We start from the raw sequence: 23,645 nt of genomic DNA, 5'->3' as shown, positions 1-23,645 counted from the left end.
ATTTCAGTTTTTCCAGTGTGATCAACACTAATCTGGTTGGCATCAATATATCAATATTTAAGATTGATTTGCACACCACTTTGCATGACTATATGTATATACCTACCATCATCAATGGGCTGGCTGATGTCACCTCAAAACTCAGTTTCTCATCCATCATTTATCCCCAAACCCAGTGACAACACTAACACTTTCTTATCTAAGATCATTTTCTTGGAGACATTTCCTCCGAGTCTTGACTGAAACGTTCCATTTCTCTTTCACTGTTGCACTCTTTGTTGAATTATCCAAATCTAAAATCTTCATCCTTCATCAATTCCTCCAAAATAAAGGTTTTATTCTTCAGTAAACAGAGATGAGTGGATGACTGCTTATGATAACAGGAGAGTTTTTCATGAAAGTCTCAAAATACCCAGAAGTCACTGCACCGTGAAACTGACGCACTCTGTGCACGGATGAGTCTGGAAAACCCTCTGAGGTGTGACAGCCAGGGTCAGGGTTACAGCTGGAGTCTTCCTGCAGATGATTGACTTTAAAGTCAGATTTGGGGTCTGTATTTTCTGTGAGAGGGATGGCATCCCTGAAGGATGTCATCAGAGTGTAATTATCATTCCATACTAATTAACAAAGTGTCAGAATTGGAGCTAATTGGATAAACCTCTGTACTACTGAAGTGACAGATGAGTAAATTACTCCTGTGTGGGTGACAACAATCTTTAATTGACAGATATCACACTCAGGATTTGGATCATGTAACATGTCTGTGCTGTCTGCAGAAAATGATGGTCCTGTCTCATGTCTGATGAGCAAATCTCTGAAAATCCACTTCAGAAAACCTCACATCTACTGAAACCTGTGCAAAAGAGTTCTTATCAGAGCGATTCTGCAGCAGAGGGAGGAACCTCGGATCTTGGAATAAAAAACATTCATAAGGAGTAAACCAGCTCACGCTGTGAAGAAAAAGATAAGTCTGAGTATGTTGAACCATTATCCATAAACAGAAAGGTTTAAATCTTTATCTAGGATCCCTTGACTCTGGACAATTTTTTTTTTTTTTTTCACATTCTCTCATGTTACTGCCTCGTTCCAAAATAGACTTTTTTTTCCCCTCAAAATTCAACAGACAACACCCCATAATGTCAACATTAAAAATGATTTATTTATTGAGGATTATTTATTTATTTTAAATTATTTATTTCATTATTTTAAATTATCTAGTTTACCAATAAATTTCTCTATTTAAAATGATTGACTTTGTTATTTTAAATCATTTACTTTATCTTTTAATTTATTTATTTTTAACTACTTATTTTTTTTTTTTATTCATCTATTAATTTGTTTATTTTAATTTATTCCTGTATAGTTTTAAATTATCTAATCTATCTATTAATTTATTCATTTAAAGTTATTTATTTAATTATTTTTAATCATATTTTTAGTTTATTTAATAAGTTAAATTTAATGTATTTATTTAGTCATTTATATATTAATGTAGTCATTTATTTATTATCAAAGATTTGCTATGTTTTTAGTTTTCCATTTTTTGTTCACTTTTCCATTTTTTCCCCATTTTTTAAAATCATTATTTATTTATTTATTTATTTATTTATTTATTTTACTTTCTCCATTCTTTTGACTTGCAGAAAAAATATTTCCATGGTACTGTGTGTAGAATTTTGAAAGGAAAAAAAAATACAGATATATTTTGGAATGAGGCTAAGATGAAATGTTGGAAAGGTGAAGTGAATACTTCCTGGATGCACTGTAAGTCATAGACAGATGTTAAAAATGGTTGTTTGCAACAAAGACGTCTAGAAAATTTGTAGCTTTTCAGTTTAAATGCATTTGCAAAGATGTCTTTTGACCTGTAAGGGGCTCTAAAGTTGCTCCAAGAGTTTTCAGAAATCGTACTTATCAACTTATTAATCTTTATGACATGAAGTTGGAAGTTGCGTGAATATTGGGAACCTACCATCTGACATCATTTAGGCACTTCTTTTACTAAAAACAAACGTGTGGCTCATCTTAGTTTTATGGTGCAAAAACTGCCATGCATATGTTGGAGTGTAGACATCAGCTTTTCCAAAACTCTGCTGCAGTCGTCTCCATGAGTCGAGACTAAGCAAAGATCTTATATCCACATATGCATGTGTGTGTGTCCTGAGACAGAATCTGACCTCCAAAGCCTCATATCATGCTAAGCTAACAGCTATCAACCTCCTTGGTCTCACTGACTCACACTGCTTATGTTAAAACAACCTCTGCTGAGGACCTGAGCTTCCTTCCTCAAGCAGCAGCTGAATAATGATGGCTGCTCTCGCTATAATGAATAACCTTTTTATTAAATCTCAGAGACCTTTAATAGTTATCGACAAAAACGGAGGTTAGCTCAGCACACAGTTACCAAACAAATTAGCCTGTGTGATTGGAAGCAGCACAGATGTTTGTGTTCTATTAAAAGCCCAGATGAGTCTTATCGGGGAAACGTCGCTGAAATTGAGGGAAAGCCTCATTATCAGGTTATTTGTTTTCTGCTCGCTCTCGTAATATGAAACAGCATTTTAGATGAGCCCGCCGCTCTGCCGTGCCGTGCTGTGGACTCTGCAGAACAGTGTCCTTGGCATTGTCATGGGAAGCAGCGTGTTCGGCCTTCATGCTCTATGAACCTCCCTCCCCGGCCTCACCTGCACCAAACTTTCCTCAGCAAACTCACTAATGAGGCTGAGGCGGGAGTCAATCAGCTGTGAGGGCTAAAATGTGCTTCTGAGGGGCTGCGGGCAAACCTGCACAGCCTGCCAATTCAACACCCTCACGTCTTTGTGCTCCCGTCAGCTTCTGTATTCACCACATTCACACTGAGACGCCGCAGGAGGGGGCGGGTGCGTCCGTCAACTCCCGGCTGGTATTAGAAGAAGGAGCGCTCGATGCTCAACCCTCACAGTGGGTGGCTCCTGCACCCTGAAAATAATTTGTTGACATCTTAAGAAAGATCGGCCCCTCTTCTTTTCAAAGTAAAAGCACAAAGAAAGTGAAAGACAATGTGTGATCCTCGAGGCTGACTTTGGAAAGTCTTGGAGTTTGATCATCACAGACCTGTTGTCTGTTTTGTTTTGCAGCACTTTAATGTTTCTGTGTATGACTGATTGAGCTTCCTGCGTGCATTAACTCACTGAGTCTGCAGACACATGACACTACCAGGAAAGGAAGAGGGATCTGCAGTGTGAGCAGGAGTGTGTGTGTGTGTGTGTGTGTGTGTGTGTGCAGAGAGCTGATGAGGAAGGCGATGCATGCTTGACAAAGTGAATTCCGGTGTGGGAAAATCTTTCTTATTTTGTGTTTGCTTGCATCAGATCATCATCCAGACTCAACAATCCACATCATCTCTCTCCTGAGAAGCTTCCTTTAAAAAAAAGAGACATATTTTTTCCTATCTTACACTTTAACTTGCAGAAGATAGTCCAGTGGATGGAGCAGTAAATCAGTAGAGTTTGGTAGAAGGACATACGGGACAAAAGCCACAGGCTGGAACTGAACCCAGACCGCCCACTTCTGCCCTCTTGGGATGTTTCGAGGTGTCGCTTACTAACTAAAAGTAGTGAGGGAAAATTACTTTTACCAAAAGCAGTTTTGTCTTGAGACTAAAACTTTATGGAAAAGTGTAAAAAGTGTGGATTCTAAAATGAAAACAAGTCTGTCCACCAGGGGGCGAGGCCACCAGGTTGGTTGGGGCTGGCTATCCCTTGAATTTGGTTGCCCTCCCCCAGCAGAGCTGTCATTGGTTTATCCACCTGGAGTTTCAAAACATTGAGACCAACTTGTTGGACTTTTAAGGAGAAAAGGAGGATACTTGAATAGTGGAGTTTTCAACTTTCCTTGAACCAAAGATAGAAGTTTTTGATCAGCTTTTTTGTTTTTGTTGGATAGGGATGGGTGCCTTTCACATTTGAAATGATACGGTACCTATGCCCGGTACCTGGCAATTGTGTGTGTTTATTTGGTAATGGCTATTAATTTGTTTAATAATAAAATCTCAAAGTTTTCAAGATTAACATGTTTAATTCTCAATATCTAAACTTGCAATGCTGTGTTCAGGTCCAGTATGGAAAATCTCCTACTCTCCCACGCCCTCACAGTCACAAGGATGCATTAAGGTACCTAGAAATAGTACCTTTTGATATTTTGTGAATCGGTACTTGGTATTACAAACGGATAGTACCTATAAAAGTACCTAATGCTGTACCAGTCACTAATGTTAGATAGCGATAGCCTTCTCAGTGAGAGCAGCTTCTCAGTGCTGAGACAAATAAAAAAAAATTGTAATGGTCATGAATGCCACAAGCTCAGCAATATTGGATTGCTTAGTATTGAAACCAACCAGTTTTAACAGCAAGTTTATGATCAGAGACTCTGTATTTAGTGAGTGTCTGTCGTCATTTTCCATCCTTTGCTTCCTTGAGTGGTCCCTTTTTAAGAGGAAAATTTCCACACTGCGTACACTCGAAAATGTCCAACCTGCAGAGAAGCGTGGACAAGATGATGGAAGAACAGGATGTCCTAGTGGTTGAAATTAAAAAATACAGGCATCTATATGACTCTTCACACAGAGTTTACCGTGATAACTGAGTGGTAAATAATTCATGGCGTGAAAATGCGACCGCTCTCAGCAGAGAAGAGGAACCTGGAAGAATCTCTGGGACAGATATGTATTGTTGTAAACAAAGACAAACTTCTTCAGCTCTCGTTTAGTACCCTGGTAGACGTATGTTTGTGATATACTGCCCCCTGCAGTTTGGGAATGGACACCAACTTACGCCACGTGGGGCATTCTCTCGCACAAACCTTGTGTGTCTGAAATTATAACACAGCCTCAAGTGCTCTTTAACAGCTGTCAAATAATCTACCAGTTTAAATTCTCTCTGACGAAACAATCAACCCACATCAGCCAGGGGGCGCTATAGAGTCCAGCATAGCACCAGCGCTACAATTTGCATATTCATTTTTGATTGGCGGTAGATTTGTAATTAAATATGCTAGATGGATTTTTTTTCTCATGCTAGACCTAGGTAGTTGCGTTCATATTTCACACACCCAGTATGTCTCAGAGCACTTTTTTTTACTGCAGTGATGGGTTTGTAAAAAATACACAATAAAGCGCTGCACTTCATGCATTGAAATAAACGTCATCATGTCGTCGTTAGTGCTATTCTATTCTGAAGTTTCAGCTCAGTGAAACTAACTTTCTTTTATTTTGAAATGCACTTTATATAGTTTACCATAGTTATATATGATCATAAGCATTAGGTACACTTGGAAATCTGATTGCTGTATTGAAAATAGTTAATCTTGAAGTTGATGTTCTCTCTAATTTTGCACTGTTATTAAGTTTCGTTTTCTTTTTATAAAGGTTAGAAAATTAACTGTATATCAAAAAGGAAAGTATTTATGGATTTCAAATAAATTTCCTGTGCTTCTAAAGGATGTTATGCAACTTTTTTCATTACAAACCTGAGGGAACACAGTTATGTTATTTTTGTATTTTGAAATATAAATGGAAAAAACAAAAAAGATTTTCATTATTTAAGGTTTATTGAACCGTTAGGCAATTTAATGTAGCGGTAAAAAACATTAATCTTTGCATAGTATTAAAACCTGGGGTATAAGGGTTATATTGATGAAAAACGAATAAAAAGTGAGTCATTAACACAGAATTTACAGGAGTTAAATCAGTAAACAGAGAGAATGAAAAGGAATCTGTAAAAGATCAAACTGATCCCACAGGGTCCCATTTATGGCGAGAAAACGACGCCGCTGACACTCATCTATCCATAGTCCACCATTCTACCCATAAACTCAGCTCCATTAAGTCCAACAAACCAAAGACTTTACGATCCATCAGCTCCTTCCTATTTTTAGCCCCTCCTGCCAAATAACTCAGAGCATCGTTCCAATAAAACCCGTGCACGAGGCTCAGAAAGCAGGACGGCAGTTATTGTCGCCGTTTGGGCATGTGGAGGGGTCACCGCGGGCTCAGAAATATCGAAATATGGATTGTAGGACTGCAGTGTGAGGGGGAGAGAAGAGGCTGACTTGGTGGAGGAATTATTCATGTAGAGAGAGAAAAATAACAAGCTGTGACATCTGCCTCTTGTAGCGATTATTGTAGAGATTCCCATCGGTGAACTTCCATGAAGGAAAGTCATGTCTCGCTCAAAACACATCTCTGAGGCGTAAGAATAGCTGCTTTGCATTGATATTCAGGGTGTGGCGGTGCTTACTGCCAAAAAATGCAAGTCTAAACATAAACAGGGTCCATTAAAATTCTGATTCAGGCGTGCCCCAGTTTTCCCTCATATACATTTATATTGTTTGGGGTGGGGGCTCGCCAACGAGGGGCTTATCGTTACTGATATTATCTTATAAACAAGTGTGTGAGAGGCAAGTACCTCTCTCTGGCCTCTGCTGCTCTGATATCTCTGGATACTGAGAGAGACAGACAATCCAGATAATTCGTCCCTGTAATCAGCTGTTTTTTATTCACGCTGCAGCGCTGACAGCAGCATCGCCGCTGAAGAACCTCCTCTACAAGATGAACTGATACATTTTATTGCAGAAAACCTGTGATGGTAGAAATCTGTGTGATCATGCAGAGAAAATGACACCATAGGTAATTCTCAGCGCTGGATTCTTTCGGCGGAGGGAAATTGTGGTGTTATCGCGGAGGAAATGGAGGCCGCGTTCACTTATTTAACAGCGTATCTGCTCACATTTAATTCTAGAGATGCGATTTCACAAAAGATGCCAAATTTAATTGGAGGGCTGAGCGAGCAGCGGCGCATAACAGGCTTACGAGTTCATGTCTTGAGATTGAATGTGAGTCATGAAGTGGAGTGAAGACGTCGAGGTGATGGGAAACAGAGGAAATATGACTCTGCCTGACTCAAAACACAGATTTTTGAATGCACCTGAAATGTTTTACAGCACTGGTTTGGATGTTTACTGAGTCTGCACGATATGAGGCAGCTGTGCAGTGAAGGATTACTCTGATTAGTTCTGCCAGACAAACATGAAAAGTGATGAATCAACCATAAGGAAGGAGTGCATCTGATATCTCCAGTATCATTCAAAAATCACACATTATTCATTCTCTACATTAACAATATTTGTGAGCGTCAAAAACTGTTCAAATGATCTTATTTGCAGATGACACTGACTTGCTTTGCTGTGGGGATGATTTGGAACAACTTTTGGATAAAGCAGCAGATGAACTTAAAAAATTGAAGAGTTGGTTTGATTCAATTTAACTCACATTAAACCTAAACAAAACCAAGTTCCTAATATTTGGAAATCTGACTCATGACACACAAAAGGGACTCAGGGTAAATAATAGAAATAGAGAAACTAAATGAAATATTATTATTATTTCATTTTTCTATAAATATTTTTTAATTTTAATTTTATTTTTCTATAATTTTTTGTATATTTTTATATTATATTTTAACTTTATCTGTATTTTATTCTATTTTACAGAATGTACTGCAAGTAATTCTGTATTATTTATCAATCAGAGCTTTTAAGCTCTTGCGGGCCACATAAAATGGTGTGGAGGGCCACATTTGGCACACAGGACTTGAGTTTGACACATCCTCTTCCGCCTCTGGTGTTGTTCCATCATCCCTCAAAACAGCTGCTATAACTCTGATTCCCAAAAAGCATGGTCCTGATCCCAATAACCTTGACAACCTCCATCCTATTTCTAACCTTCCATTTCTTTCTGAAACAATTAAAAGAGTAGTCACACTTCAGATCCACTCTCACCACTCTGTCAATGATCTGTTTGAACAGTTTCAGTCTGGTTTCCGTCCCTTTTAAAGCAACGAGAATATGGTCAAAATCCCCAAAACTGCATCTGTTGACAGCTGACTGTAGGTCCTCCTGGACCTGCAGTTTCTCCACTCTCACTGACAGACTTGGTTCCCTTGGTCTTACGGTTACCCCCATCTCTGGCCACACTCAGTTTGTTCAAATCAAAAGTTTCAGATAATGGCGTCCCCCAGGACTCTATCCTGGGTCCCCTCCTCTTTGTTATCTACCTATTTCCACTTGGTCACATCTTTCGTAGATTTGGAATTCACTTTCTTTGTTTCGCCGATGACACCCAGCTCTACCTCTCTTCAAAGCCTGACTCCATCTTGCTACCCTCATCCCTCTCCAGAATGTACAAGTTTAATCCTGGTTCACTCACAAAACTTTCTAAAACTCAACTGCAGCAAAACCACAGTCCACCTTGCTGGCTCCGAACCAACTTTGGTGAAGTCCCCCAACTTTTCAATAATCCTTGATAACTCTATAGTTCCTTCTTCGCCCACAGTAAAGAGCCTGGGTGTCATCTTTGACAGTACTCTATCCTTCAAAGCTCAAATCAATAACATCACTCGGTCAGCATATGTCCACCTACGCATCATCAATATACCTCTATAAACTCCAAGTGGTCCAGATCTCAGCTGCCCCCTCTGCAGATCAGATCACTCCTGTTCTTCACCAACTGCCCTGGCAACCAATCAAATACCGCACTGACCATAAGATTCTCCTCCTCGCCTTCAAAGCTCTGTACATTACCTGTTTCTCCTCTTTCATCCACTTTCACTTTTGCTGTTTGTTGTTATTATGAAACTATACTTTGCTATGTAAGGTGCCCTTCAGTGTCATGAGAGGCGCTACAAATAAAATGTATTATTATCATCATTATTATTATCAACAGGTGCAACGACTGCATGCTCAGTGAGACAGCATCACTCACATGAAGGGAGACGGCTAATGCGTTCATGCTACACACTCTCATTGCACCAACAATGAAACTGCAATCCATGATGCAGCTCTAATTATTTCCCAGGTGCCCTGAGAGACTCCCTGATGAACTCATACAGCATCTCTCTGAGATTCAGAGCCACATTTGGCACCATACCACCGCCGTTTCACCTGGTTTGGATAACAGTGACAGCTCATCACCAGCACCGCTCTCTGCTGAAGGCAGCAGCACACTTGGTATGAAATTGAGCTTGCACAAAATTAAACTGCTGCTGAACTGGTTTCAAACACAGCGCTGCGGGCGAATGTGTGTATACTCACAGCAACTTGACGTCTGTTCATTTAGCGGTGCTGTACGACGCGTTGCCAGATGGGGCTGTCTGCAAACTGCAACAGAGAGACAGACAGAGAGGGTTAGGTTATGAGGTTAACAAACAATTACAGAGAGCTGGATACAGGAAATGACTGTGATGCTTGTTTAAATCCATGAATAATCAAGGGATGAGTGTGAGATAATTAGCATAGGTAAGATTAACATGACACCTTGCAGCTACTATGCCGTTAGTTATCCCGACTCAGCCTGTTTTCCCATGAAAGAGTGGATACTGTGCATTTATTTAGCCCTAATTCTGTCCTCCTGGTGCCCCTGTAGTAGCTTGACTTGATTTATAGTTTAAAACATCCCTGGTGTAATAGACCTATATATAACCTTTATTTCAGCCTCTGTCTGAAACACTTTGTTCTAGCTGCTGTGTCTTTAAGACTCCCCACTCCACACACCCTCTCCCCTCTGATTGGCCAGCCCTCTAGAGGCCTTTCAGGGGTGGAGCTACAGGCAGACCTTGGTGTTTGAGGCCCCTCCAGAGTGTCATGAAACAAGAGAAATGGGAAGTCAGTTTTCTTTAGAGCACAATTCACACACAAGACAATCAAAGTGTTTTACAGCCACACAGAACCACCTGTCTCACATCTTCTGGAAGACTCTTCCAGATTTTAGGAGCATAAAGGAAAGTAGCCTTAGTGTGTTTAGTCCAGAGTCTTGGCACCAACAGGAGAGGCCCCTCCCTGAGGTTCTGAGAGTCTAAAGCTGCGTTTCCACCAAGCAGTCCGGGTTGGTTCAGTACGGTATGGGACGGTTTGGGACAGTTAAGTCTGATCCCGTTTGCGTTTCCACAGCAGACTGTGCCCTCTCGTGGTGGGCGGGGTGTAAGCCGGATGCTGGAAGCCGCAGCTGGTAAAAAATAGCGCGACGCCATAGCAGTTTACCCCGCTATTAAATCCAACAAAGAAGAAAAAGCGACACAGTAAACAAAGAGCACGGATGGAAGACATGCAGCATTTCGTCCTCTCTGTGATTTTCACGAAACTCTCTGTTACAAAGTGCAATCAAGCTTCGTTTCAGAGAAGACTGTGTGCCCCCAGGAGAAATGCAGCCGCTGTCGGGGTGAGTGACGATTCTTTTGACCAATCAACCGTCTGCAGTGTGTTGCTCCACCTCCCGAGAGCGGATCGGTTCAGTCTGGCACCCATACGAAAGGGTCCCAAAAAAGTGGGATGGCTCGTCTCGGTTTTTAGGGATCCGTCCCGGGATGAGTCAGTGGATACGCCGCTAAAAGCGCACCATACCTAGACGAACTGACCCGGACTGCTTGGTGGAAACGCGGCTTAAGTTGGTTCATATGGCTCTAACGTGTCAGAGATGTATGTAGGGGCTGAACCATGAGGTGACCTGCACTCAAGCAGAGCTGTTTTAGAGTCTGTTCTCTGAGGGACGTGATGATGGCTATTTATCCTACCTTTTAGAATATGTTTTTCCTTTTTGTTTCTTTCCTTTCTTTTTTCTCCTAAAAGATGCTAGGAGGAGGATCTGTTTTAACTGGACTGCCTCGCCACCTTCTGGCCTGGAGTCCCAAGCACACTGTCATAAATGACTTTTAGCGAGACGTGTTTATTTTGGAATTAAATGGAGATCGGCTCAAAACAAACTTTATTTGTTCAAGACAACTTTTTACTGGATACAACATACCAAGGTAAAGTACTTATCAGTAAAGTTTCGTAGCTCTACTGTTTGAAACATGACATCAAGCAAAGGTTGTAGTAGCCGGCTAAATGTAGTGCTATTGGCAGCCCGGTGCTACGACGTATCTGTAGTCTAACGTGACAACAAGTAAACACTGTCAGTTTGTAAGTGGTTTAGTAGCTGTTTATATTTAGCACAGCTAGCAGTACAGTACTCTAAGACAGGTCTGTAATGTGTAACATTAGTGAATCCTGGTTAGCTATCTCCTGTCAGTCATCTACCAATCAGAGCTAACGTAACCTCACTCTTTATTTTACTGATAGACTCTCAAGTTTGAACAGACCACTGCAGAATAACTGCTGACTGTGGGTTGTAATCAACATTAGCACTACTAGCCTGTAGCTCGTGCTCTATTGCTCTCCTGTTAATCTTTCTTCTGCTCTTCTGTCCTTTTTCTGTCTGACAGTTAGGCTCCAGTGTCCACCATCACTATAAAATTAATCACAGAAATCAATTTCAGCAGAGAAAAACACAGATCTCTCTTCTATCGACTAAACTTCATCAGCCAACACTGGTGTTGAGCTAAGCTAAGAAGTAGGATGTCCAACATCTTGTAACCAGCACTATTGATGCTGATAATCTCATTTTAAAGTGTGGATTACGATCGGGCATATCTAGAAGAGAGACTTTTTCAAGATCACACATTCCCCTTTTCCACCAAGCTTCTGTTGTTTTGCTTACCCCAAACTTGTCTTTTTAAAAATGGCACTCTTTTATGTTTTTACTCTGCTTTGGTTGGTCAATAATCCCGCCCCCACCCCCTGACGTAGGCCCAAAGCCCCCAATGTAACATGGTTCTTTCTGCTGGCCCAGCAAAGAGTTGGTGCTTGCCAAGCACCAGTTTTGAGAGCCAGCAACTGGTGCTTAGTCTGTGGAAAACCAAAGAACTGGTGCTAAGTCTGGCACCAGCTTGGTGGAAAAGGGGTATCAGAAACTCCTCATAGGAACTTTTATTTATTTATCAAAGCACTTTGTAAACATTTCTTTTTTAAAGGTGTTATATAAATATACAGTTATTAGTGTTATTATTGTAGAGGTTTGAAAATCTGGGTATTAAAAATGTTAAACTACCTCAGTACAGGGCTGTAAATGTGACTCTGCTGTCAAAAAAAGGGCAGAGCTTTTAACACAAACACTTGAGAAATTGCAGTTTTTAGCTCCTTAGCATTAGCTCTGTTTTTAGCATTGGAAGTCAGAGCTTACTTGTTTGTTCTGTAAGCCATGTTAATATTTATTTATTTTCTAATGAACCATCATGAACTGATCCGCTCCATTATGTCTCTTCTATGACAGACTGGTACAATTTGCACTCTCTAAACCAGTGAATGACACATAATCCTCCTCATACAGAGCGTGAAGCTCCGTGTGTAGTTAGAGGCTTCACATATTACCTGCTGTTAGAAATCATTCAGGATGTCAAAGTTCTCTCTTCGATGTCATTATCTCTCTGACTGTTCACACAGAGCCTGGCTGACTCTATAAGGTGTGCTAATGGGCTACAGCATGCTCGTTTTCACTGTTTAATCACTAATGTGTGCGATTTATACACGGTGCCCCTCATGGTGTAATGACTCAGTGAATGGTATCAATGAATAACCCCATCAAACCCCCACTGATGCAGCCATAGGTAGTAAGTGAACCTGAAGCAACAAATGATGTTGGGAACAGCTGGTGTTAAGGTCATGGGAACAGCTCAGGCTCTTCAACATTTATCCCTCAGTCCCTGCACGGTGGCAGCATGGGGATACTTTCTGAAATCACTAAATCCACCTTGAATTTCATGCAAACGTATCAAGAGATATCTCTGAAGTCTTTTCACGTCAGAATGTCCAGCCGATTTTAAGGTCAAGGATTTATTGATAGAAACCCTCAGATGTCCAGCTGAGCTCATAGAAAAGGCGGGTCTGAAAGGGCCTACAGGAAGTATCGATCTTTATGTAACTGCATTCTGAAAAGCAGCAGTGTAGGAGGAAACCTGCAAGGCTGCAATGAGGAAAGAAGATCAACACTTTAAAGGAGTGGAGTCATTGCCTGCAGCTTGTGCTTGCAACCCTGCAACCCTTTCTGCCAAGAAACACAAATAGTCTGTTCCTCAGCACCAAAGATTGAACCAACGCCAAAATGGAGTGATTGTCTTATCGTGGTGTAAAAACTGTAACAAGACACAGGAAGCTATCAGGCTGTGGATTTCTGATCATCTAGAAGATTGTTTCAGGTTCAGAGTCAGGATAAAGGTCAAGTCGTCTTTACATTTACAAAGACTATGTTCATGTTTCAGGCCTTACAGATGAAGAGGCTAACAAGAGCTGTGCTGTAAACAATCACTGAAAAAGAAGAGGCAATAAAGGCTTCAAACAAGAAGATTTACTTCAAAAGTGCATCTCGAGTCCAGCTCCGCTATGTCTAGCTCAGGATCAGATAGGTTTCTATTTAAGACAGTGTGTCAGCTCAAACTAGATCCAGCCCTCTTCAGCCTTCAGATCAGGTTTAAGCCTTTAGTTCATGTTTTAGCCTTTAGCTATTGTTTTAGCATTTAGCCTATGTTTTAGAATTTAGCTTGTTTTTAGGCTTTGGCTCATGTTTTAGCCTAAAAATCATGTTTGAGCCTTTAGCATGTGTTTTAGGCTTTCGCATATGTTTTAGCCTTTAGCTTGTGTTTTGGGCTTTAGCATATGTTTTAGCCTTTAGCTTGTGTTTCAGGCTTCAGCCCATGTTTGAGCCTTTAGTCTGTGTTTTAGGCTTGCGCTCATGTTTTAGCCTTTAGCTCATGTTTTAGCCTTTAGCTTGTTTTTAGGCTTCAGTCCATTTTATAGCCCTTAACTTGTGTTAAAGCCTTTAGCTTGTATTTCAGGCCTTAGCTCATGTTTTAGCCTTTAGCTTGTGTTTTGGGCCTTAGGTCATGATGTAGTTTTTAGCTTGTGTTTAAGCCTTTAGTTTGTGTTTCAGGCTTTAGCCCATGTCTTAGCCTTAAGCACATGTTTTAGGCTTTAGCATGTGATTGAGGTGTTTGCTTATTTTTTACCCTTTAGCTTGTGTTTTAGCCTTTTACTTGTGATCGAAGTTTTTGCCTATGTTTTAGCCTTTAGCTTGTGTTTTAGCCTTTAGCTTGTGTTTTAGGCATTAGGTCATGATTTAGTCTTTAGCTTATATTTTAGCCCTTAGCTTATGTTTTAGCTTTTAGTCTGTGTTTCAGGCTTTAGCCCATGATTTAGCCTTAAGCGCATGTTTTTGCCTTTTGCTTGTGATTAAGGTGTTTCCTTATGTTTTAGCCTATAGCTTGTGTTTTAGCCTTTAGCTTGTGTTTAGTTCATGTTTTACCCTCTCAACATGCTATAAATCAATAGGTCCTGTCTGACCTGATCAGGAAGATGGGAAGTAGCATTGAGAAGTAACCTATGTTGGTGCTAATAATCTTAATTTAAAGTGTGGATTAAGATCAGGCATACATCTAGAAGAGGTACTTTTTCAAGATCAATAAGAAATTCCTTATTGACTTTTTAACTTAATTATCATTCTTTTGTAAAGCCTACTTTTTTTTATTATTATTATTATTACTGTTCCATTTCAGTTAACAATTTTTCCACCTCTGGTTTTTGATATTTCCTTTCTTATAATAACCTTTGTCTAGACTCCACACTCCAGACCAGAGGGGGCAGTATTGCAGCATGAGCTTTTTGATAGTCGCCATAAGAAAAAGCAGAACAAGAAACAAGAAACTTAATAAAATCAGTGATTGGTTGGCAGATCTTTGTGCACACAGCGGCTGGTTTTGACATCTTACTCATCAGAACGTGAGGTTGATGTATCTGTTTGTATTTATGGTTTAAGAGTACTGTTTTCTCAGATGTAATACATCAACTAAATGACAGCCACAATGCTTTTTAAGTACACAACAATCAGCCCTCTCACAGCTAGAGTGAAAACATTGATTATCTCTCGACAATGGCAGCCGTCAATGATAGGAATGTAAGCAAGTGGACAAGCCGTCCTTGAAGTCGATGTGTTGGAAGCAGGAAAATGGGGGATTAAAGAGGACGAAGGACGTGAGTGACTTTAATGAAGACCAAACTGTGATTGGGTGGGAGCATCTTTAAAAACCAGGCAGCTAAAGGAAAATTTGGCCTGTACAGATCTGCATTCGACTAACCATGGCTCAAGCCTCTGTGTAAAACGAAGGCAGAGTGATCAGCTGACCGAGCAGGTGTGGAGGTAATCTGAAAACAATCCTCCGTCCTGCTGAGACAAAGCAAACATCCCGCCTGCCTCACCATTAGAGTGTCAGATGTGTTTAGCTCTGAAGGTCGTCCTGGGGCCCGCCTGGACGCTCCAGCTTGACCCGATGATGCAGGTGGATTATATTGAAATATCACTAAATGAAACTCTTTATGGGCTGCTTGTGTTGCACGTCCCTCTTCATCTTCAGTCCTGCTCACTAAGTCAGCAACCTTTACTTTCATAGGAGCAGTTTTGCCTAAGCTCACCTGTATTAAAGTAATCCAGGAGCAAAAAAATTTACTTTACCTTTACACGAAAGACAAAAAAGTGGATAAGATTCTTAACAAAATAAAAATCCAGTGAATAATAACCTAAACAAGAAGGTTTATTTCTACGTAAAATTGTACATGGAAAGTCCAAGTTTTTTTAATTTGAATAATTTGTGAAAACTAAAAAAAGGCATACATTTGCCAAATTTATTAAATTTTAATAAGCTGCATAAAATAAAAAATGAATTTAAAAAGTTTGCAAAATTCAAAAAAAGAAATAAAAGCGCACATAAATTTGCAAAAAATCCAAAATAAATTGAAATGACAAAATTTGCCAAAATTTCATAGATATGCAAATCAAAAGTGATTTTAAAAATGATCAATTTTCAAAAAATTTAAATATTTCCTAAATTTACATTTTTGAATAAAAAAAAATAAGTATTTGCAAAAATTTGCAAAATTCCAAAAGTTTGACATTGCAAAAATTTCAAAGATTTGCAAAATATTATTAAGTTGGAAATGTCAAAAAATAAAGTAAAATTTTCAGGCAAGAGAAATAATCAGTGCCCTCTGTTAAAAAAATAAAAAAATCTTTTTTTAAAAAAAAGACTGTTTTTCTATTCTTTTCTTTTTTTTTTTTTTTTTAATTTTTTTTTTTTTTTTTTACAAATTTTTAAAATAGACTTAACTTGATGGAAGTTTTTGAAATTCCCCCCCCCAAAAAAAAGAAATTATATATATATATATATATATATATATATATATATATATATATATATATATATATATATATATATATATATATACATAAAAATTCATGAAATTTTTATTTTTTGCTAAAATTTGCAGAAATTTGAAAATTTGACATTGCATAAATTACAAAGATTCTTAAAATAATTAGTTGGAAATGTCAAAGAATTGAAATTAAAAAAAAAAATCTAAAATTTCAAAATTTGAGGGCTAAAGAAATAACCAATACCCTCTGTAAGAAAAGCATTTATAACTACAAGGTGCCACTGCAAAAAACAAGTAAAAGGGCCGCTTGAAGCTCCATAGCTGCAGGCTGAATACCCTTGTGCTAAATCAACAGACAACACGTTGAAGCCATGGGGCTGGAGTCAAAGAGCACAGATTCGAACAAAACCCATTTCTCCATTTGCACCTGCTGCTGCATCCATATTTTAGATCTCATAAGAGCTTTTTAACACTTTAATACTTCAACACTTCATTTATGGAGAGGAGATGCTGCTCTGTGCTTTCTTGTGAGAAAATGATATGTGACTCACAACATCTCACCTTCTCACCTGCTCCCCAACACCTCAGCCTGACGAGGCCATAATGTACAGAGCAGCAGAAACCATACAGGCAAAATAAAATCAATGCATCTTTGAGATGTTTCAGGGACAGAAGTGTGAGCAGGGAATCCAAAAACATGTCATGTCATGCTCAGATCCTGAGCCTTGATGAACACATGAATGATGAATCAACAAATCACAGGTGTGATGAGTACAAGGATAAGTGAAGTAAAATACTCAGAGTTTGAGCGATGAAATGAAACCCGACCCATCCATCAGTTCGTCGCCTCACGCTGCTTGTAACCACGTCACACTCAACTGTCCACAGGCAGCTGTGAGACGGATGATTGCCAGCTCCTCTGCAATGATTGGCAGGACGGCTACCCCTGCTGCTGCATGACCGGAGGCTGGTGTTGCAAACAGCAGATGGTTGATGTATATATTTTAGAATGGGGAAAAAAGGAAGAAGAAAATAGAGCCAAGACTTTTTGCAAAGCCTGCCTAATCGTACAGACTCTCATGCAAATTCTTCTGCACAACTTTCTGTGCTGATAACTTTTTCAGAATAGGTGTGCTGCCAATTTGCAGTGCAGAGCCCCCACAGCTGTGTGCATGCAAATGCAATCTGAGAAGTGAGTGCATCAGGCAGTTTTTAGGGTCTCCAGTAGGGATGGAATGGTTTATGAAAAAAAATGTGAGCCCACCAAGAAAAGTCAACCTCAAGGATGTAAAGTTATGATAAAAAGTCAAATGAAAGATAACAAAATAGAATATATGAGTAAACTGATGTTAAAACTTCACACAAAGTAAGACTTCTGAGTTGTGTTTTGATGTTGGTTGAAGAATATCCACCCTACCTCTCATTAAACATCAGAAACTGAGAGTGCAAACATTCCTCCAAGGTGGATAAATACACATTTGGTGGATAAATTGCGCTCACTTAACTCTATAAAAATGATCTAATGCTCTTCAGTGGCTCCACGACTTCAGATGTTTATCCACGGATATCTCGCCTTGCTGCTGTTTATCCAATATGGCATGAGAGCACTATAATCAAAACCTGAAGGATCTCACACAAGTGCCATAGATTTATAGGATAATCTTTGACAAGTGGTTTGTAAGAAGACTGCAGAAGGCATACTTAAACACACACATGCAGATGATTCTATAGTGTATGACTTTCCTTACACAGAGTCTGAAGGTCTGATCTGCAACCCGCAGCTCTGGAGCCTCATGCATTCTTTGCAGTGGCTCCTTGTAATTTTAAAAAATATAATTAAAACAAATAATTTTTAATTTCCTCACAGATGGTTTAGCATTTTGTTGAACTAAATCTTCATCTCATCTGTCAATAAAGCCTGCCACCGCTCTACTTCACCTCCTACAACATCAACAGCCCACCAACTTTCCATGCACCTGTGGCTAACCTCAAGTTTTACAGCCCTGGGAAGATAACTACATCTACAAAAAGACGAATCTGGAAGAAAATACTGATTTTAATTCTGTGTACATGGATTCATCAAACTGCCAAGGTGCTGGCTTAATATACGTGTTTAATTTGTGGCAAGACATGAGCAAACAACAAAAAAATTAGTTTAGCAACAAAATCAAAATATCTTATCAAAATCACGTATTCTTTAAAAAAAATTAAAAATGTTTGCAAAATAATTGACACTCAATTGTTTTAAATCTTTTTTGCAAAAAAATGTGGAATTTCAAATTTTTTACAGTTTTTTGCAAATTTCTAAAATGTATTGAAATGTACTTATGATTTCTATGATTTTTCAAAATTCCAAAAGTTTTGGCAGATCATTTAAATTCATCAAAATTTTTGGAATTTTTGCTTTTTTTTCAAACTTTTTCATTATTTATTTATTTATTTATTTATTTATTTATTTATTTATTTATTATTCATTCATTCATTTATTCATTTATTTATTTTGTAGAAATTTTTGAATTCCCAAAAGTTCAATTTTTTGGTGGACTTGTTAAATCATAAAATTTTCAAAAAATGGCACATGCTTTAATTTTTGTTCACAAAATTTTTGTAAATTTTTGAAATCCCAATTTTTTTTTATTTTTTTTTAACAAATTTTGATAAATTTTCTAAACTATAAAAGTTTTGAAATTTTACAAAATTTGAAGTTGAGAAATATTTTTAGAATATTTATTGACTTTTTTTAAAGTTCCTTTTTTAAATTTTTGCACATTTTTGAAATAAAAAAAAAACACTTTTTTAAATTAATTTCTTTCTTGAAATTCTTGCTTTTTTGAAAAATTGAAAAAAAACAAGACATCACATGTAGAATTTTATGAATTGAAATAAAAAAAAAAAAAAATTTTAGTGATAATGATCATTTACTCTATTTTTACCTATATAATTTTATACATTTTAAAATCTTTTATTTGAAGAGAAAGTAGATTTTGTGGCTTCAGTGTGACCTTAATCTGCGTGAGCTGAGGTTAATTGGCTCTTATGAGTTTAAGTTTAGGCAGCAAACCCCTGTTCATAAAGTTTAGAACAGCACCCTATTCTTTCTCTTGCAGGCTGCTGTGGTTGTGTAGGTTGCTCGGCAGCTTTCAGCCATGCATATCAGTTCAGAAAAGTGATTAAAGTAGAAAACACGCAGCAAGCCGTGTGGCGTGGAGCGATTATTCTCCATGACCACCGCTGTGTTAATCATAATTTAACAACTGTTGATTACCCAAGAAGTAAAATCTGCACCAGTCCTCAGAAAATAAATTACGCTATGACAATAACAATCAGCAGAAATCAAAGCGTTCCAGCTACAAGAGCTCATTTACAACAGGGTTGAGTCTGTGCAGGCAGACAGGATCCTCTGGGAAAAAGAGTTTAAACGGACACCTTCCACTCAACCAGAGGGGGGATTCATCCAGACCCTGAGACAATAGAAGATGAATTATTTAGTGGAGAGTCTGGGTCAGTGGTGGAGCGTCTGTGCTGGCCATCTGCCAGGTTACATCAGGTACAGAGCTGGACTTTGCAGAATTTTGCTGCCTTTAAAGGAAACACCTGACCTGGAGTGCTCTGACGCTGTTGGATCTGTGATGTTCGGTTTCCCGTGGGAAGCACTGATTTTTTGATGAAGTGTTGTAGTCAAGTCTTGCGATGTACCCACCGTCCTTCAACCTGCCCCGCCTGCTTTGGTCTGAACCCCTCAAGAGGCCTCGATGTGAACTTGCTCCACTCCGCTGTGGGCTGCGTGTGGAGGCGGAGTGGAGATGGAAAAAAGAACAATTGAAGAATTTTCTGGCATTGCTTGTGGCTGCATTGCATCATGGGGCTGCTGTGGGAGCTGATATTGGTCTCTGCTGCTGCAGTAATAGATAAATAGCATGTTTAATACCTCTATGTCTTCGTATGCCTACCAGGTACTCTCATTTGGCAATTTGTGGATCCACTTTTTATCCAGTTACTTTTGTCTCTCAGCTGTTGATAAATGTCTGTTTTTGGAGCCGCTGTTACTGAGAGAGAGATGCTCTGATGGCACAAAGCTAAAAGGCTTTATTGAAAGCTTCTTTTGTCTGTTTTGGGCTCTGTGGAGAGACGCTAATTCGCTTATTCATTACCTTTACACTGTGACCATATTCATCTGACCCTTTCCAAATCAAAGCCAGTGCTGCTGATTTGTTCCAGGTTTAAAACTGTTTAAAAAACAGTCTGACAGAAACTTACAAAGACAATATTTCAACCAAAAAATGTCACATGAAATATGATTTCTAGGTTTGCAAGAAGGAGCTAACTCGTAGCATCACAACTTCTCACCCTGAGTTGTGGAAAAGTTTGAAGCTCATATCCAGACTAAGTGAAACTCACAGATTTCCTTTAGGCCTGATTATTGATCTCAGAGAACCACTCGGGGAAATCTATTTTGCAGTTTTAAGGCCTGAACGATCAGACACGTGGGGGGCTTAGTTATTCATGAGTCCAGGACAGGTGCCGTGGTTTAGATGAGAGCAATCCATCAGTCTGTAGGGGAAAAAAGTTTACTACATTTATCTTTTAAACACTCTCAGAGCTTTACTCTGACCACTCTACCCCTTTAGGAAAAAATTAACACTGTAAACTGATTTTTTCTTGCCTCAGCTCACCTGGATTAAGCTCATTCCAGAGCCGCAAAATCTACTTTATCTTCACAGTAAGAGAAAAACAGTGTAAAAAGTTCTAAACACAGTAACAATAAAGTGAAAAATTATTTAAACAAGAAGTTTTTTGTATGAATAACATTTTAAATGTGATGTTTTAGTTTTCTTTTCATTTTTAGTAAATTTAAAAATATTTCAAAAAGAGAGAAATTTATGTCATAAAATTTAAAAATTGCCCAAACAAAAATTTTAGTAATTTGCAAAATATTCCAAATATGCAAAATACACATTTTTTTCAAAGAATTAAAAATATAAAAATGAACAATTTGCAAACACTCCAAAGGTATTTGTGTAAAATATAAAATATTTTTGGAAAATGTCAAAATCTTGCTAAAACTTAAGAATGTATCACTTTTCAAAAAATTGCAAATATGTTAGGTAAATAAATGGTATTCAAAAAATTTGCAAAAAGTTGAAAAAAGTGTAGAAATTTGCAAATTGAAAAAAATTGTATTTAAATAATTTGTTGAATTTCTAGAAAATAAAAAAAAGATTGCGGCAATCGAAAATCGAAAATCGAAAAGATGTATTATTATTATTGTTATTGTTATTATTTTAAATTGAAAATATGTTTTAAAAAAATGGAATAAAAAAATGCAAAAGTTTAAAAAATGTAGAAATTTGTAAATTGAAAATTTGTATTTTGATAATTTGCCAAATTTGTAGAACTAATGAAATAATTTTGCAAAATATCAAAATCTTGTAAAAATCTTAAAAACGTATTATTTATTTTAGAATTTGCAAATTTGGAAAAAAAAAAAAAAATGGAATTCAAAAAATTTGTAAAAAGTTGAAAGAAATGTAGAAAATTGGAAATAAAAAAATATGTTTTTAAATAATTTGCCAAATTTGCCAAAACAAAAATATTATAATTTTGCACAATATCAAATTCTTGCAAAACCTTAAAAACACATTACTTTTTCTAAAATTGCAAATGTGTTAAAAAAAATTTGGAACTCAAAAATTTTTGCAAAAAGTTTAACAAATTTGCTTGTGGTCACAATATGAGTTGGAGATGGTGCAAGGAGCAACTGGTCCCGAGTGTCGAATATACCCTGAGTGTCGAAGCCAACTATCACTCACAACCTCAGCACCACATGGAGGAAGATGAAGAGACAAAAGCCCTGTTTCCACCAAGCGGTTTAGTTCAGTTTATCCCCATAGGGCATTTCTTTGTGTTTTCTTAGCATCATGAGTAATAATCGAGGTAGCTCTTCATTGAGGTAGGAAGTTAAGGAAATGCCTCGTCATGTGACAAACGAAAGATAAATTACCTAACTGCGACAAAGACAGATCTGGTGGACGTCTGATGACAGGTTAGCTGTACCCTTTATGACCATGACCAATTCAAAAATCTTGGGCCCACTTAAAAGGAAACTTGTGACTAATTTTTAACACAGCAGACTGTTTTGGTTTGCCATAGTTTGACTGGGATATACGTTTTTGGTTTTCAAAGATCTGAATATTGAGGCCACAGAGCTCAAACTGAAGGTGCTGACGTGACATGCTCTTGACATCTTTTGCCACCAGACTGAGACCAGATCATACAATATTGGATTTGCAGTGTCCACAGTTTGAATGCCGCACACAGCCTCTGTCATGTCTCTCACAGTCGTCCTCCCTCACTGTTTTGTCTCTTAACACAATCCCGTGAAGCAGAGACTCCGTAGAAACTGTGTTAAAAACAGAAAGAGCAGTATTCCCTGGGACTCTCTTCAAGGGCTGAGTGAAACGTCACCCAAATGAAGAATGGCACCGATATCCAGCCAGAGGACAGCTTCCTCACTCTCCCTGTTTTCTGAGCCAGATAAATCAGCTCAAGGTTCCTCAGTGATCCTCTGTGTGCCAGTGGAGGGGGATTTATCATTCTCAGATAAAGGCCCCGCACTCGTCAACGTTCACTTTCACCCTCTGTGCTGAATTTATGAGGACTGGTGGCACAGTGTGTGAGCAGCCTTCCTGGTTACACAACAGAGTGCAAAAGGGCTGCACAACAAGACAATCCATTGTGTTCACGCTATTAATTTCTACCCAGAGGATTACATTCAGACGTTTGACAAATTGGGCATTACGCAGTCATTGAAAGAGGAAAGGAGGGCTGCAGTGAGGGTACAAACGATGCCACAGCACGTTCTGTTCCTCCACAGAACAATTCACAAAGTTTTACATTGTCATGAGCAGCTAATTCCTAATCATTCTGATTCTTTTTAAATGGCTACTTCATTACCACAACGCCTTTTTCAAAGACTTTTCATGCAAATACTGCAACCCTGCATTGGCTCCTTGTTGCATTGAAAAAATATGTTGAAGAGTTGGGTCGATCATCTGGTGTATTGGTGAATGCTAGGAGCAGAAGTGGAGCAACAGATGCTCATTTTGTTATAGACAGTCAGCAGATTCAGCAGGTGTGAAGCACAAGCACAACATGGTAAGTTGTGATAATCATAACAATGCAACAAGGAGCGTGACGTCAGCATTTCCACTGAAAATGCTGGCTTACTGTTTACACAGGAACAGTATCAGCAGAGTATCAGAAAAAGTCCACTCTGGAGGCTGTTTTCAAAAGTTTAAGGGTTTAGGTTGACTAAAACACCATTTCTGTGTAACCTAGTAGCCAAAACGCAACAATACTTTTGTGTTTCATCCTAAAACTGTTGTCCTGTAGATGGCACCAGATTCTGCATTTTACAAAGAAGGGAAATTTATCAAGAAGCCCTGTACCCAAGTTCAAAGTTCTAACACGGAGCTAAAATATGAGATTAACCAAAAACTACTTCAAGCTGTCCGCGTTCAACTTTTGTTTGTTTGTTTGTT

General features: G+C 38.4%; 1 long non-coding RNA gene across 1 annotated transcript in view; it reads right to left on the bottom strand.

Moving 5' to 3' along the window:
* Positions 1–504: 504 nt before the first annotated feature.
* LOC141806488 (uncharacterized) overlaps positions 505–23,645 on the bottom strand; it is a 116,813-nt gene continuing 93,672 nt past the window's right edge. The window contains exons 2-3 of the long non-coding RNA XR_012599779.1: positions 9,127–9,192; positions 505–580 (exon numbers count right to left, since the gene is read on the bottom strand). This is a non-coding gene — a long non-coding RNA (uncharacterized LOC141806488). The remainder of the gene's footprint in view (positions 581–9,126; positions 9,193–23,645) is intronic.

Source organism: Halichoeres trimaculatus, unplaced genomic scaffold (genome assembly GCF_033239565.1).
Source record: "Halichoeres trimaculatus isolate MK-OKI-2021-1 unplaced genomic scaffold, fHalTri1.1 fHalTri1_scaffold_17, whole genome shotgun sequence".
In the NCBI taxonomy this organism is placed as follows: Eukaryota; Metazoa; Chordata; class Actinopteri; order Labriformes; family Labridae; genus Halichoeres; species Halichoeres trimaculatus.
This window is presented reverse-complemented; position numbering and strand designations above follow the sequence as displayed.